We start from the raw sequence: 15,639 nt of genomic DNA on the forward strand, positions 1-15,639 counted from the left end.
CTTCCATTTGGGAAATTAACAACAAATTGGAGTTCTCTTCTCACATATATTCTCCAGACCAGGAACTTACAGGAAGAGAACATAGGTGGGATTTTAGTTTAACAATATAGGTTGGTAACATTCAGTAAAACAAGCAAAGTGACATTCCATAATGCAATTTGTAAGAAGTTAAGTGATCCACCAACAAAAGCTTGATCTTAGCAAACGTTCCTTCTCCACACAGCAGCTTCCCAGTATCTTTACATATCAATCAGTAACCTGTCTGTCCTTTGAGCCAGCAACTTTGCTGTGTTACAATTCTTTATCTTACAACAGAGACTATAGCCTGGGGAAAATTTCCTGTCTTTGGCAAGGTCAACATTTTGTATGTACTTTTAAGAAGTTAGACTCAACCTGAAACTACAAGAAACTAAGCCCTGTGAAATATATTTGCTTTATAGTATACTCCACAGGAAAGAAAATGTTTCTTATCTGATAAGGGTATAGATTTAATACACCAAGTTTTTGGCTGGAAAACCGTAAATATTTATTTGGTAGAAATAGCTGAGACTCAAACTAGGCTTTGTGTAATCTGCTCTGACAAATGAATACCTTTTTATTAACCTGAATGCATAAAAATGTTCTTATCAGGGTTTACTGATCAAACAAGACTACATCTGTCTTTTCTAGAGGTCTTTTAAGTTGTGCATAATTTCTTGTGCTCTCTGCCTTTGAAATCCTTTGTCACTGGTTTTTGTAGTAATTTGTGATCTTCTTCATCTAAGTGTTTTAAGCCTTTGTTATTTGACAAACTTTGACAAATAACATCTCAAATGGTGCTGGTTATGTTGCAGATCTATTACTAGGCACTGTCCTAAGAACATTACGCATATTAACACACTGATCTCACAACCACCTTATGAGGTAAATGCTATTTTATCCCCATTTTACAGATGAAGCAACTGAGGCACAGAGGTTATGTAATTAGCTCTAGGTTGCACAACTCCTATTTGAATCCAGGCAGTCTGGCTTCAGAGGCTCCACTCTTAAGCACTGTACAAGACCGCCTCGTATGGGTATGAATTAACTCTACACGTATATATAAAAATATAAATTTAAGTAAGTTAGAAGACTAACCACTAAAAAATCAAAGGTATAACTATAACTTCCGAATTACCAACGGAAAAAAACTGGAAAAAGAAACTTCATCAAACCAAAGGCAGAAAAGTGATGATATGTACAACAAACAAGTTAAACATATGTGTGAATGGGTTAAATTTTACTATTAAAGGAGGAGAAATCTCAGAGGAAGGGAGGGGTATATGTACATGCTTTTAAATATCTAAAAACAGAGCTAATAACTTCATTACTAGCTATATATTCAGAGAAACTCTTGCACATGTGTACCAGGAGACATATACAGAAAGTTTACTATCAGTACTGTCTGTAACAGCAAAAAAAAAAAAAAAGGGGGTAAAAATGATCTTTGTTGGCATGGATGTGGAGCAACATCAACACTCCTGCACTGCTGGTGGAAGGCTAAGCTGGTATAACCACTGGAGAACAAAGTGGCAATATCAAATAAAGTTGAACTGTGCAAAACTTTCCACTGTGCATGTATTAGTACATTTCTGTTGCTTATAACAAAATACCTGGAACTGGGTGATTTATAAGAAAAAAAAAATTATTGCTTAGTTTCAGAGGCTGGGAAGTACAAAGTCCAGGGAATACATCTGGTGAAGGCCTTGTCCTGGTGGTGACTACAGCAACTCAGTCACATGGCAAATATGGTGGAGCAGAGACAGAAACTCTCACATGCTCTCCTTTTAAAGCCCTCAGAACCATGCCCATGACCACAATTATTAATCCATTCACTACAGTATGGTCCTACAATCTAATCACCTCTCTTTCAATTATCATAATAGAATTTCCCTCCCTTTTAACAGTCACAGTGGGCATCAAGCTTCTAATACATAAAACTTGGGGGACACAATTTGATCCATATCAGTGCAATTCCATTTCGAGACATACAACCTAAAGAAATTCTTAACCATATGCTTAAGAAGCCGTGGGTAAAAATGTCCATTAACTCATGTTGTAATGGCAAAACTCAGGGATCATTAAATTACTAGCAACAAGAAAATGGCTAAATTGTGCGACAGTCATACAATGGAGTACTATTAAGTAGTTAAAATGAAAAAACTACAACACCACAAATCAACATGGATAAATTTCACAAACATAACTATGGGTGACAAAAAAGCAAGTAACAGAATATCATTTTTATTAGGTTTAAAAACAATACTATATGTTACTTACATAGATACACATATATGTAGCATGTATGAAAGCTTTCATGGGAATGACAGAATCCAAATTCATGAGAGTAGTTAACTCTGGGGAAGAAAAGAGGGAAAATGAGATTGCAGAAAGGTTCACAAGGAGCAAACTGAGTATGTAATATTAAAATCTGAAGCAAATATAGAAAAATGTTAAAACGTAATAAATTTAGGTGGTCAGTGCAGAGATGTTCATTACACTTTTCTCTGTAACATTATACATGCTTATAATACTTCCTATTAAACATTTTTAAGAAAAGTTATGCTTTCAACTCAAGATTCCATAAAAAGAACACAGTAAACCCAAAGAAATAAGGAAGAAATTAATGAAGGCATAAATATTGAGAGAAATAACTTTTAAGAGCAAGTTTATCAATAAAACCAAAAGCTGGTTGGATAAATCTAATCAAGAGAAGGAAAAAAGTCGCTAATTGGATACAGTACATGAGAATATGAGATTAAAAAGTGTTAAGACCATGGACAATTTTATACCAATAATTTTGAAAACATAGACAAAATAATAATAATTAAAAAAAAGAGGGCCGGCCCGTGGTTCACTTGGGAGAGCGTAGTGCTGATAACACCAGGGCCATGGGTTTGGATCCCTATACAGGGATGGCCAGTTAGCTCACTCGGGAGAGCCTGGTGCTGACAACACCAAGTCAAGGGCTAAGATCCCCTTACCGGTCATCTTAAAAAAAAAAAAAAAAAAAAAAAAATGGTATCTACCAGAAACCTGCAGAAAACATTAAGAATGAAACATACGATGCAATCGAAATAACTTCTGGGAAGAAATAAGTACCTCTGAGGCTACTATTCAGTGTTGTACTGGAGCGCCGGGAAAAGCCAAGATTGTTATCTACAGGTGGATTCTTACCTACAAAATCAAAGAGGCTTATCTGTCAAACATTAGAACACGAAGGTTCAGCGAAGTGACTAGATAGATCGACAATCAAAAACCACACTATCCTAGTGTACAGTAACGGTCCATTAGGAAAACTACAATAACAACAAAAACAGCTAGGGAAAAACCTGAGAAGAAATGAAGAAAACACCAAGAAAACTGCAACGCTTTACCTGAACAAGACTTGAATTAATGGAGAAATAATCGTACTGCTGGATGGATAGAAAGTCTCAATACTGTACTGGTATGAAATCTGGACAGACTAATCTACAAAAGTATGGAATCCCAAACAAATCCCGGGAAATCTTTGCCACATGGCGACAATCTACTACAGAATTCGGCCCCGTGGTTTGAGGCTCTTCACTGCATGAGCTAAACCGCTAAAAGCAGGGGTCCTCAGGGACTGAGTAGCCGCAGCTCCGACGCCCCCTCCCTTCCCGGAGGCCCCGCCCCCACGGTGCACGCAGCCGCAGCGATAGGCACGCGCGGCCGGAAGACCCGCCTCTGCTCACGACCGCTCTGTGTCGTAGGCCGGGCGTTTCCGGTCGGCGGGCGCGCGCGGGAGCCTATCAGTCTCGCCCGCCAGCTCCGCATAGCCAGGGTGCGGTGCGGCCTCGGGCTTGCGGCGCTCGCAGCCCTGGTTTCCCAGCATCCTCGGGCGGGGCTGTGGAGCCCGACCTAACACGTTGTTTCCTCGCAGTTTCCAGTGAGTGTTTCGGTCGGGGCTGTAGCTAGAGTGTAAGGGCAAATCGGTAGAGGCCGCGCCGTCATTTTCTTCCCACCTCTCTCTACCCCCAGGCCCTCTTATGTCCCTCAGAGGCCTCTCGGCCACTCCCTGGACTGTCCTCCACCCCCCGCCCCGCCAGTGAGGCCGCTCTTAGCGCTCAAGGTTTCCCCAGAAGCTGTGTCCTTTGTCGTAAGCGTTCACGGCACCTAAGTGTTGTCTTCGAAGGCCGCCGACTTCTCAGATGTGCGCTGGAGAGTGTGTTCATCCTCTGACATTTCTCAGGTCTTCCTCTTCCCGCCATTTGACGGCCCCGCAGATACACACTGTGAAGAGAAGACAGTCCCCACCGCCGCTTCTTCCCCCAACTCTTTGGGAACATACCGTCTCTGTTTCAGAAGCCCTCCTAACAAAGATCTCTACCAAGGACCCTCCCTCTCATCTCTCCTTCCTCCCTTCCTAAGAATCCCCTTGTCTTAATAATTAATGAAAAGAGCCCCTTAGGAGTAAGGAACTGCCCTAAGTGCTTTATACGCATTTTATTTAATCATCACAACAATCCTTCGGTAGAGACAGAAGAGAAAATCGAGGCACAGAAAAGTTAATTTGCCCAAGGTAACATAGCTTGGATGTGGTAGAATTGAAATTTGAATCTGTTGTGTGTCGCTGACTCTAAAGCTGGTACTACTACCATGCCTTTCTCTTTCCCAAATACTTGGGCATACCCCCTTTTTTTAGTTGCTTCTCTTGGGGAATTTTTTCTGATTGCTGTCTAGAGGGACCCTATTTATAGAAATTTGGCTTCTGCCTAACATCCCTCTTCTCACACAGACCCTTGAGTTTTATCAGGTAAAATATAAAGGTAAATAAATATCAGGTAAAATATAAGGGTAAATATAAAAGGTAAATACTAAGCTCTGAACTTAATAATGTTTTGCATCTCCAAGCTATGCTTAGGGTTCCTTAAAAATGTACCCGTAACCCAGCATCCACTAACCAGCCTCTTTTCCCTACCTCCATGTAACCCTTATTATCATTATCACTCCTCTCATTAAACATTTGAGCAGCTAGCTTATATAAGGCAATAGAGATAACTGGAGTTTCAAAGAACTCTGAGGTTTGGTTCCTGAGCTGAAGGAGAACATGACATTTATTTGTAAAAAGACCACATAAAATAGCAGATAAATGCCAACTCAATCGCACAGAAAACAAATCAACAAGAACGACTAGACAAATCAGTTAAGCGCTAGACTTGTTTCCTCATCTGTAAAATGTTAAGGTTAGGCCTTTATCTTGTAGGCAGTGTAGAACTGTTTGAGGTCTAAAAACATAAACCTGGCAGCAATATGAAAGATGAATGAAAGTGGGAAATGGCAGTGAAACTTGTTAAGTAGCAGGTGTAATTGTTTAGGTAGGAAACTGTGCCAAGCAGTATTGGGAATGAGGGGAATTATAAGAAATTTTGCCAAGGATAAATCAAAAGAACTTGGTATCTGACTGAATACAGAATTGAAAAACAGGAAGATAACAGTGATAACAAGGTTTGAAGTGCAGTTATGCCCTATCTTAACTGTGTCTTCAGTTTGTTATTATACTAGGTCATTTCTTACACATACTCTAAGAGGGGATATCGTATTTTTAATGGACATTAAAAAGAATGGAGGTATACTAAAAATAACTGTATACTCATAAATTCAATAACTTGGATGAAATGGACCACTATCAAAACTATCAAAACTCACCCAAGAAGAAACAGATAAACTAAATATTCCTCAGTGAGTGAATGGATAAACACACTGTGGTACATCCATTCAGTGGAATAGTACTCAGAATAATAAGGGACAAACTTAATATATGGAATAACTTGGATGAACTCAGATGTGTTATATTAAGCAAAAGAAACCAATCTTAAGTGGTTACGAATTTATGATTCCCTTATATGACATTCTGGAAAAGGTAAAACTGTAAGGGCAGTGAACAGATCAGTGGTTACCAAGGGTCAAATGTGGGGAGAGTGTCTGACTGCAAAGGGGTAGCATGAGGAAATGCTTGGGATATTGGAATTGTTCTGTATTCTGTTAGTGGTTGTATTAGTCCATTTCTGTTGCTTATAACAAAATATTTGGAACTAGGTAATATATAAGAAAATGAAATTTATTGTTTACAGTTTCAGAGGCTGGAAAGTCCAAAGTCCAGGGAACACAGCTGGTGAAGGCCTTGGTGGAAGCGACAGTGACCCAGGGGTCTCATATGGCAGAAAATGGCAGAGCAGAGAGAAACTAACCTTCCGTGCTCTTCTTTTATAGCCCTTAGAACCACATGCCTGATCATCATTATTAATCCATTCACTACGACATGGTCCTACAATCTAATCTCTTCTTCACGGCTCCATCTTTCAATTACCACTATAGGGTTTCCCACCCTCAACAGTTACAGTTGGAATTAAGCTTCCAATCCATGAACCCAGGGGGACACAATCAATCCACAGCAGTGGTGGTTACAAGTGTTAAAACTCATAGTACTGTATATACACACGTGAATTTTACTGGATATAAATTTAAAAGTAAATTTTACTTAAAATTTTTTAAGTAAATGGAAAAAAAGCAATAGTCTAGAATCTCATTTTAAAAATCCGCACTTGACCTCAATAATCCCTCTAACCACTATGCCATTTTTCTCCCCCCCGTGGTAAAATATAGTTTTTGCTTATTGTCTCTATTTCATTGCTTCTTGATTGACTTAAAAAAATCTATTAATTCAACAACATAATGTGCTCATACGGTTAAAAGATCTAATAGTATGGAAGAGATTATAATGAAAAGTAACACTCCCCATCCTACTGCTTTCTTCTCCTTCTGGATCCAACTCCCCAGAGACAAACACTTTAAACATTTTTTTATACCTAGTTTTTTTGTGTGATTACTGCTACGTCTCTAATAATATGCTCATACTGTTTTTTTCTCGGTTAATCAAATTTATATATTCTGACTTTCTGCTATGATAGATAAAGACTCATCTCATTTTTATCACCCTCTACTTCTCCTGCTGGCCGCCTTTTCCACAGATCTGATAGTTTATAAATGTTTTTATTTCCACTATTGTCTACTCTTGTAACCTTAAACAGTACACAGTCAAGCATTGCTTGATGACGGAGAAACAGTCTGAGAAATGTGTCGTTAGGCAATTTCGCCACCGTGTAAACATCATAGACTGTACTTATATAAACCTAGATGGTGTAGCTTTGTAATCTTATGGGACCACCATTGTATATGCAGTCCATCGTTGACCGGAAAAGTCATTTTGCACACATAACTATATTTAAACACATATTTATTGTTCCAACAAGTTCTATCACTGTCTCATAACTTTGTAGGATATTAACACTACTACCCTTCCCTCCACCTTTTCTTGCCCTTCACTACCTTTCATGTTCTGACAGCTGTACTTTTACATTAATAGCATTATAATCGGATAAATTAACTTTCTATTCTATAACTATGATTAAAACTTCAGTGTTTTCCTCTATAAGTTGAATTTAAAAGTTAAAAAACAATAAAAAGAACATTTATATTATTGTGACTTTGTAAATATTATTCATGCAAGTCCTAGTAATGGGCTTAGATTATATTTCTCTTAAGGTATAGGGTCATGTTTCTAGGAAAATGTTGCTAGCATTAATTAATTCTTGGCAGCATTTTTATTAGAACTCACTGACACTTAGTTTTAAATTGGACCAATTGCTTTTTAGTCCTTTTTCTGGAGATTTATTTTTCTGTTGAACTCTTGTAGTTTTCCACATGTTTGTACTCTTCACCTTCTGCTTTCTTTGTTTTCATGTTTTGTTTGATTTTGCTAGAGTGCATACTCAAGTAACTTCTTAGAAAGGGTACATGAGAGGTAAGCGTTCCAAATGATTGCACTACTTGATTTTGCCTGCCTATTTCTTGATAGCTCAGCTGGATAGAGCATTCTAGGTTTAAAATAATGACCCCCCAGAATTGTGAACGTCTTTTATCAATACGAAGGTACTTCAAAATTTTGTGGAAAAATAGAATTAAAATATAATAACAAATCTTTCCATGAACGTTTTGAACCCTCGTACGGTCCCAGCATTCTGTATTGCTGATGAAAAGACTGATGCTAGTCTAAAACTCTTTTTCTTTGTGACCATTTTCCCTTTGGAAGCATTTAGAAGCATCTCTTTAAATTTCGTCACAGTGTATCTAGGTGTAGAGTTTTTTGTTTTTATTTTTCTTTCATCTCCTTTAGTAGTTAGTGGATTCTTTCAATTTAAAGAGTTCTTTTTCTGTTCAGCTCTGGGAAGTTTTACAATTTTCATTTGATTCCTCTCCTCCATTTTCTCTTTATTTCTGTAATTCTTACTGTTTATATATGAGGCCTCTTGAATTTACTCACTGTGGTTCTTTTCTCTAATTTTTCTAAACTGACTTTCTCTTTTATGACCTCTTAATTTTTTTGTGAATAACATTTTTAATTTCTTAAAAGCATGTTCTTATTTTCTGAGAGTACTTTTCTCTGAGCATCTTTTTTTTGTTTTATGGGTGCAATATCTTCTAAACTTCTCTGAAGGAACAGGTCATAATTTTTTTTAAGTTGTCTTCTGTTTTATCTAGGTGGTTTCTATTTATCTTGGATTATATTATGTTGTAGGTTTCCTTCAAGTATCTGGTGTTCTTTGGTTGTTCATTCATATTGAAAATGAGGGAATTAGAAAGATGACATAACTTTTTATACATGGAGGAAAGTTGTTAGCTGGTAGACTTCACTTTCAAGGCTCTGTGACTTACTAGCTATGTGATCTTGGGCAAGTGATCACAAAGCTAGTAAGTGATCTTTTCAAATGAGGCAAATAGGGCCGGCCTGTGGCTTACTTGGGAGAGAGTGGTGCTGATAAACCCAGGCCATGGGTTCAGATCCCTATATAGGGATGGCTGGTTGGCTCACTTGGGAGAGCAAGGTGCTGACAACACCAAGTCAAGGGTTAAGATCCCCTTACCGGTCATCTTTAAAAAAAGAAAAAATCAAATGAGGCAAATGATCTGTCTCATTTGAAAAAATGGGATAATGATATGTCATTTATTGATTTGTTGTTAAGTATTAAATGAAGAATGCATGTAAAGTCTTTAGAGCAGTACCTGGCATAAAGTGAACACTTATTTAATATTTAATATTATTAATAAGGTAATCTGGCAGGGAACTGGCTGTTTCATTAGGGACCCAACCAAAAATGAGACTGAGGCATCAAAACTTGTACTTGTTGCCCTACATTTCATTCAATTTCTTTAAATGATCCTTTGAACTTTTGCCTGGGAGTAATCACTGGGTTCTGAGTTGGTGTAAATAGATCTTTAATAATTCTCCTGTTTTCAGCACTGCTTCTTTTTCCCATCTTTCATAGACTCAATCAATTAGAGCTTCTTTCAGGTTCTGCTAGGCAGAGTCACCTCCTCTGCTGTAATATCTTTCCCAGTCTATACCACTCTTAGTTTCTTATATCAATACACTTGCATCTGCTTTTTGGCTTTCAGACATTTGTTGAAGCACATGTTTCCCTTTTGGATTCTCTTTTATGTTTCCTGTTATGTATTTATCAATTTTTATTGCTTAACTTTCATTTTAATATGACTTTAGGAAGGAAGTCTGGCATCTTGGATAATTCCCATTCACTCTTTGTGTGTTTTGAAAGGGGAGATTTATTTACTTTTAAATTTTTGTCAGAATAATATTCACTCATTTAAAAGCCAAAAAATTAGGGTTATCAGAGGGGGGAGGGGGAGGGGCTAGGGAGAGATTGGACAAGGGACATAAAGAATAAGTGCAATTTGTAACAGTATACATACTAGTAATATTGATTTGATCAACATATGTCAACATTGAATCCCAAAAATATGTATAATCAATTATGATTCAATAAAAACAAACAAAAAAAGTGCTACAGTACTTCCCATCTAACTCTCTTTCTGTTGGTATACTTAATATTATAAAATAATATGTTTAAAATGATGTTTTCTAATTTAGACATTATCCACCTTAGAGATTATCTTTTGACTTGAATCATGAAAGATTAGGGTTTAGCACTCCATTTGGGCTGTTTCCTTTTGTTTCATTCAGTCCTGTGCTATAAATACTCTGCCAAAGATTCCCAAACTTGTACTTTCAGTGCCTTTTGTCCATTGAAATAATCTTTGCTGACATGAGATATATGACATATTTACTTGGATAGTTTATAGGCATCTACTAAATTCCTATTAAGGCATGCCTTGAAAAAAAAACTTTTGATTTTCTATACTATGTTTTATTGCAATATATTCCTAATATATTCCTTCCTTTGTGTTGGCATATCTCAGTTAACGGTACTGTTTTTTACCCAGTTGCTCGTGCCAGAAGCCTAGAAATCATCCTTTACATCAATTTTCCTGTCCTTTCCCTCAATTTTAATATACAATCCACCAGCATTTCCTAGTTATTCTGATTCTTGAGTTTTTCTTTCCATCTCTGTTACTACTACTCTAGTCCAGTGGTTCTTAATGGGGTTGTGGTTCTCAACAGTAGTTGCCCTCCAAGGGACAATTGTCAAGGTCTGGAGCCATTTTGAGTTGTCACACTTAGAGGGTGCTACTGGCATCTAGTGGGTAGAGGCCAGAGGAGTGGCTAAACTTCCTAAAATGCACAGGAAAGCCCTTCGTAACAAAGAATAATCCAGTTCAAATTGTTAATAATGCTGAGGTTAATCCCATTTCCATTTTCTTTGTCCCAAGAAACCTCATTTTGCTTTTTAAATTCTCTAATAATTTGTCAATATTTTGGTTTTATAGACATGGCAGGCAGGTTTTATAGACATGGATAAGAAGTCCACACATAGAAGTCCTGAAGATGCTGGGACTGGCAGATACAAAGGTGGGAGTTTGTACTTGCTTTAAAGCCTTTTGGGTAATTTCAAGTACATTTTATAAATTATGTTGTTTCTCTCTCATATGTTGCAAATATTTGGGAAGATAATTGTGCTCCATTTTATATCTCTCTAAGGTAAACACAAGCAAAAGGAAAAAAAAAAGCAAAACCAAAAACACCACCGATCTCGACATAGATCAGTAATATCTTATTCTTCAGATGATTGTGTGTTTCCTTCTTCTTCATCATCTTCTTCAGGAAGCCAGACTGATTCAAGTACTGAAGGTATGTTTATCACCCTGTTAAGGTTTCTGCATTTATAAGTTAGGTGATTTAGTAAAACATTCATTAAACTTCCTTCATAATTTCTGTTTTTTCAACTTGTATTTGTTGAGCATGCCCACTGTGTGCATGTTCCCTTCAGCCAAGGAATTTTTATTATATTGGGCAATAAACACAAATAAATAGTCCATTACAAAGCAGATGAGTGCTATGACTTGGCATGCATATGTCAAGGGGGCAAAAAAAGGCTTTAGAGAGGAAATGATATCTAAACTGAGAACTGGGGAGTCGGTAGGCATTTTTCAGCAAAGGTAGGGAAATGGAATTAGGGAAGATTTATTATAGGCTAAAGGAATTGCACATACTAGCAACTATTGATATTTGGGTTTCTCATTCTTTCCAAGGTAATATGCTTATACTTCTATTTATTGATTTATTAGTGGTCTAATCAGAGTTCTTGCTTGTAAGCAAAGGAAACTGACTTTGGCTGATTTAAATGGGAAAGGAATTTATTCAAAGGACTGAGTAAATCACAGAATTGCCAAGCCTAGAGAATTAGTCTCTAAATATGGACAGGAACAAAGTGAAACATGGTAGCCAGACTATAGTCAATGTCTTTCCATAGAGCCCAGTCTGGTAAGGGCACACTGCCACCAGTGCCACTGATGAACCTGAATGCTTAACTTGCATTGTCATTGTCACTTGGTGCCACCGCTGTCATCAATGCCACTGCTTCCACTAAACACTGGGTATGTCTGCCATGATGGCCAGAATGGATTCTTCACTATCTGTCCTCTTTGTGTCATTAGCTCTTAGGCATTGATGGACTGAGCCTAGATCATATGCCCATGTCCTAGCTATAAAGGAAGCTGGGAAAACAAGCATTAGCCTTTTCAGCATTGATAGTGGAAGGCATGGCAATGAAGATTCACCAAACATAGGAAGCAGAATAAGATGCTGGGCAATCAAAAAATAACAGATGTTCTCCACATTCAACACTACACAATATCAATTGACTAGTTCTCTTTAAATTAAACCTGTGTCTCACCAAACTTTATCCTTTCAGTGTTTGCTAGGTATGTTATAGTTTTTCTATTAGTTAATTTCGTATTAATAAATATTATACTCATAACTCTACTTCTTATTTCATCAAATTTAGTCAATTACCTTACTCTTTTACATAGGTTAAGTATATTGGCACTCTTATTCTTTCCTCCATCTTATTTCCCCATTGTCTTTTTTTTTTTTTCCTTTTATATTTTCAATAGTTAATATTTATAGTCTGGTCTGCAACCAAAACTCATTCTTTCATTTTTTTGTCCACAGATTTACTTTAAAGGTTTAAAACCAATCATCAGAATTTAAACTACACTTTGTTAAAATGTGTACACATTGTGACTGCAGTGCCAAGTCATATGCAAGAATTACATTTTCCTTTCATGAATCTAATATCATGATTCTAGGACTCTTAAAGGAGACTGTTCCTAGAATGTTTCTAGTCACAGCTTCAAATACATTATTTATATTCCATCAGTTGCTTGAAAGCATGCCATGTCTTAATTTTGCTTCGTATTTGAACCTTGCCTTTTTTGTAGTTTTTGTTTTTCTTAGAGTTTCTAGTTCTCCCCCTCAGTTTTTATTGATGACAAAAAGATAATGGAACTTTCCCATAATAAAAAGATGTTCCGTTCTTTCAATCATACTGTTCCATAGAGTTAGTTCATTTCTTTTTTCCAGAAATGTTTTTGCGTGTATAGAGCATAATCTAGACCACTTTCTACCCACAAGGTCTGCTCTATAGCTGATATTCTAGAATTTCCCCCTCAATGGTCTTCTGGGTTGGATCTGTTGTATTCTTAGACCCATCTATTCCTCTCTTTTAGTTTTCTGCCTCAACTATAAGTACATGTTATCAAATAGCTTTTTCCAAAAAGTTTTCTGGCAGCTAACCTTTCTCAGATTTGGCATACCTAAAAATGTCATTATTTTGCCCTCAAAGTAATTGATAGTTTTTTTTTTTTTCCTTGTATTGCTATTTCTTTTTTCTTTGTCTTTTTATTTATTTATTTTTTAAAATTTTATTATGTCAATATACATTGTGGCTGATTATTGTTGCCCATCACCAAAACCTCCCTCCCTCCTGCCTCCCCCCCAACAATGTCCTTTCTGTTTGCATGTCGTATCAACTTGAAGTAATTGTGGTTGTTATATATTCTCCCCCCCCCCGTTTTTTTTTTTTTTTTTTTTTTTTTTTTTTGTGTGTGTGTGTGTGTGTGTGTGTGAATTATATATTAATTTTTAGCTCCCACCAATAAGTGAGAACATGTGGTATTTCTCTTTCTGTGCCTGACTTGTTTCACTTAATATAATTCTCTCAAGGTCCATCCATGTTGTTGCAAATGGCAGTATTTCATTCGTTTTTATAGCTGAGTAGTATTCCATTCTGTAGATGTACCACATTTTCCGTATCCACTCATCTGATGATGGACATTTGGGCTGGTTCCAACTCATGGCTATTGTAAAGAGTGCTGCGATGAACATTGGGGAACAGGTATACCTTCGACTTGATGATTTCCATTCCTCTGGGTATATTCCCAACAGTGGGATAGCTGGATCATATGGTAGATCTATCTGCAATTGTTTGAGGAACCTCCATACCATTTTCCATAGAGGCTGCACCATTTTGCAGTCCCACCAACAATGTATGAGAGTTCCTTTTTCTCCGCAACCTCGCCAGCATTTATCGTTCAGAGTCTTTTGGATTTTAGCCATCCTAACTGGGGTTAGATGGTATCTCGGTGTGGTTTTGATTTGCATTTCCCGGATGCTGAGTGATGTTGAGCATTTTTTCATATGTCTGTTGGCCATTTGTATATCTTCCTTAGAGAAATGTCTACTTAGCTCTTTTGCCCATTTTTTAATTGGGTTGCTTGTTTTTTTCTTGTAAAGTTGTTTGAGTTCCTTATATATTCTGGATATTAATCCTTTGTCAGATGTATATTTTGCAAATATTTTCTCCCACTCTGTTGGTTGTCTTTTAACTCTGTTAATTGTTTCTGTTGCTGTGCAGAAGCGTTTTAGTTTGATATAATCCCATTTGTTTATTTTTCCTTTGGTTGCCCATGCTTTTGGGGTCATATTCATGAAGTCTGTGTCCAGTCCTATTTCCTGAAGTGTTTCCCCTATGTTTTCTTTAAGAAGGTTTATTGTTTCAGGGTGTATATTTAAATCCTTAATCCATTTTGAGTTGATTTTAGTATACGGTGAGTGATATGGATCTAGTTTCATTCTCCTGCATATGGATATCCAGTTATCCCAGCACCATTTGCTGAAGTGGCAGTCCCTTCCCCAGTGAATAGGCTTGGTGCCTTTGTCAAAGATCAGATGGCAATAAGTGTGTGGGTTGATTTCTGGATTCTCTGTTCTATTCCATTGATCAGTGTGTCTGTTTTTATGCCAGTACCATACTGTTTTGGTTATTATAGCTTTGTAGTATAGCTTAAAGTCAGGTAGTGTTATGCCTCCAGCTTTATTTTTTTTGCTCAGCATTGCTTTGGCTATGCGTGGTCTTTTATTGTTCCATATAAATGTCTGGATAGTTTTTTCCATTTCTGAGAAAAATGTCATTGGAATTTTGATGGGGATTGCATTGAATTTGTATATCACTTTGGGTAGTATGGACATTATCACTATGTTGATTCTTCCAATCCAAGAGCATGGGATATCTTTCCATCTTCTTGTATCCTCTCTAATTTCTCTCAGCAGTGGTTTGTAGCTCTCATTATAGAGATTTTTCACCTCCTTGGTTAACTCAATTCCTAAGTATTTTATTTTTTTGGTGGCTATGGTAAATGGGCAGGCTTTCTTGATTTCTCGTTCTGCATGTTCACTATTGGAGAAAAGAAATGCTACTGATTTTTGTGTGTTGATTTTGTATCCTGCTACTGTGCTGAAATCATTTATCAATTCCAACAGTTTTTTTGTAGAGGTTTTAGGCTCTTCGATATATAGGATCATGTCATCTGCAAACAGGGACAGTTTGACTTCATCTTTTCCAATCTGGATGCCCTTTATTTCCTTCTCTTCTCTGATTGCTCTGGCTAATACTTCCAACACTATGTTGAATAGGAGTGGTGAGAGTGGGCATCCTTGTCTAGTTCCTGTTCTTAAAGGAAAAGCTTTCAGCTTTTCCCCATTCAGGATGATATTGGCAGTGGGTTTGTCATATATGGCTTTAATTATGTTGAGATACTTTCCCTCTATACCTAACTTATAGAGGGTCTTTGTCATGAATGAGTGCTGAACTTTATCAAATGCTTTTTCAGCATCTATAGAGATGATCATATGGTCCTTGTGTTTGACTTTATTAATATGGTGTATCACATTTATTGATTTGCGTATGTTGAACCAAACTTGCATCCCTGGGATGAATCCCACTTGATCGTGGTGAATAATTTTACGTATGTGTTGCTGTATTCTGTTTGCTAGTATTTTAGTGA

General features: G+C 37.0%; 1 long non-coding RNA gene across 3 annotated transcripts in view; it reads left to right on the top strand.

Moving 5' to 3' along the window:
- Positions 1 to 3,791: 3,791 nt before the first annotated feature.
- LOC134391036 (uncharacterized) overlaps positions 3,792 to 15,639 on the top strand; it is a 66,163-nt gene continuing 54,315 nt past the window's right edge. For 2 of the 3 annotated variants that reach the window (XR_010024901.1, XR_010024903.1), the window contains exons 1-3: positions 3,792 to 3,928; positions 10,783 to 10,864; positions 10,994 to 11,143. This is a non-coding gene — a long non-coding RNA (uncharacterized LOC134391036). Of the gene's footprint in view, positions 3,929 to 4,488; positions 4,562 to 10,782; positions 10,865 to 10,993; positions 11,144 to 15,639 lie in introns of those variants that run through there. The other variant, XR_010024902.1, reaches the window with a different exon arrangement.

The sequence above is a fragment of the Cynocephalus volans genome, chromosome 11, assembly GCF_027409185.1.
Source record: "Cynocephalus volans isolate mCynVol1 chromosome 11, mCynVol1.pri, whole genome shotgun sequence".
NCBI lineage: Eukaryota > Metazoa > Chordata > Mammalia > Dermoptera > Cynocephalidae > Cynocephalus > Cynocephalus volans.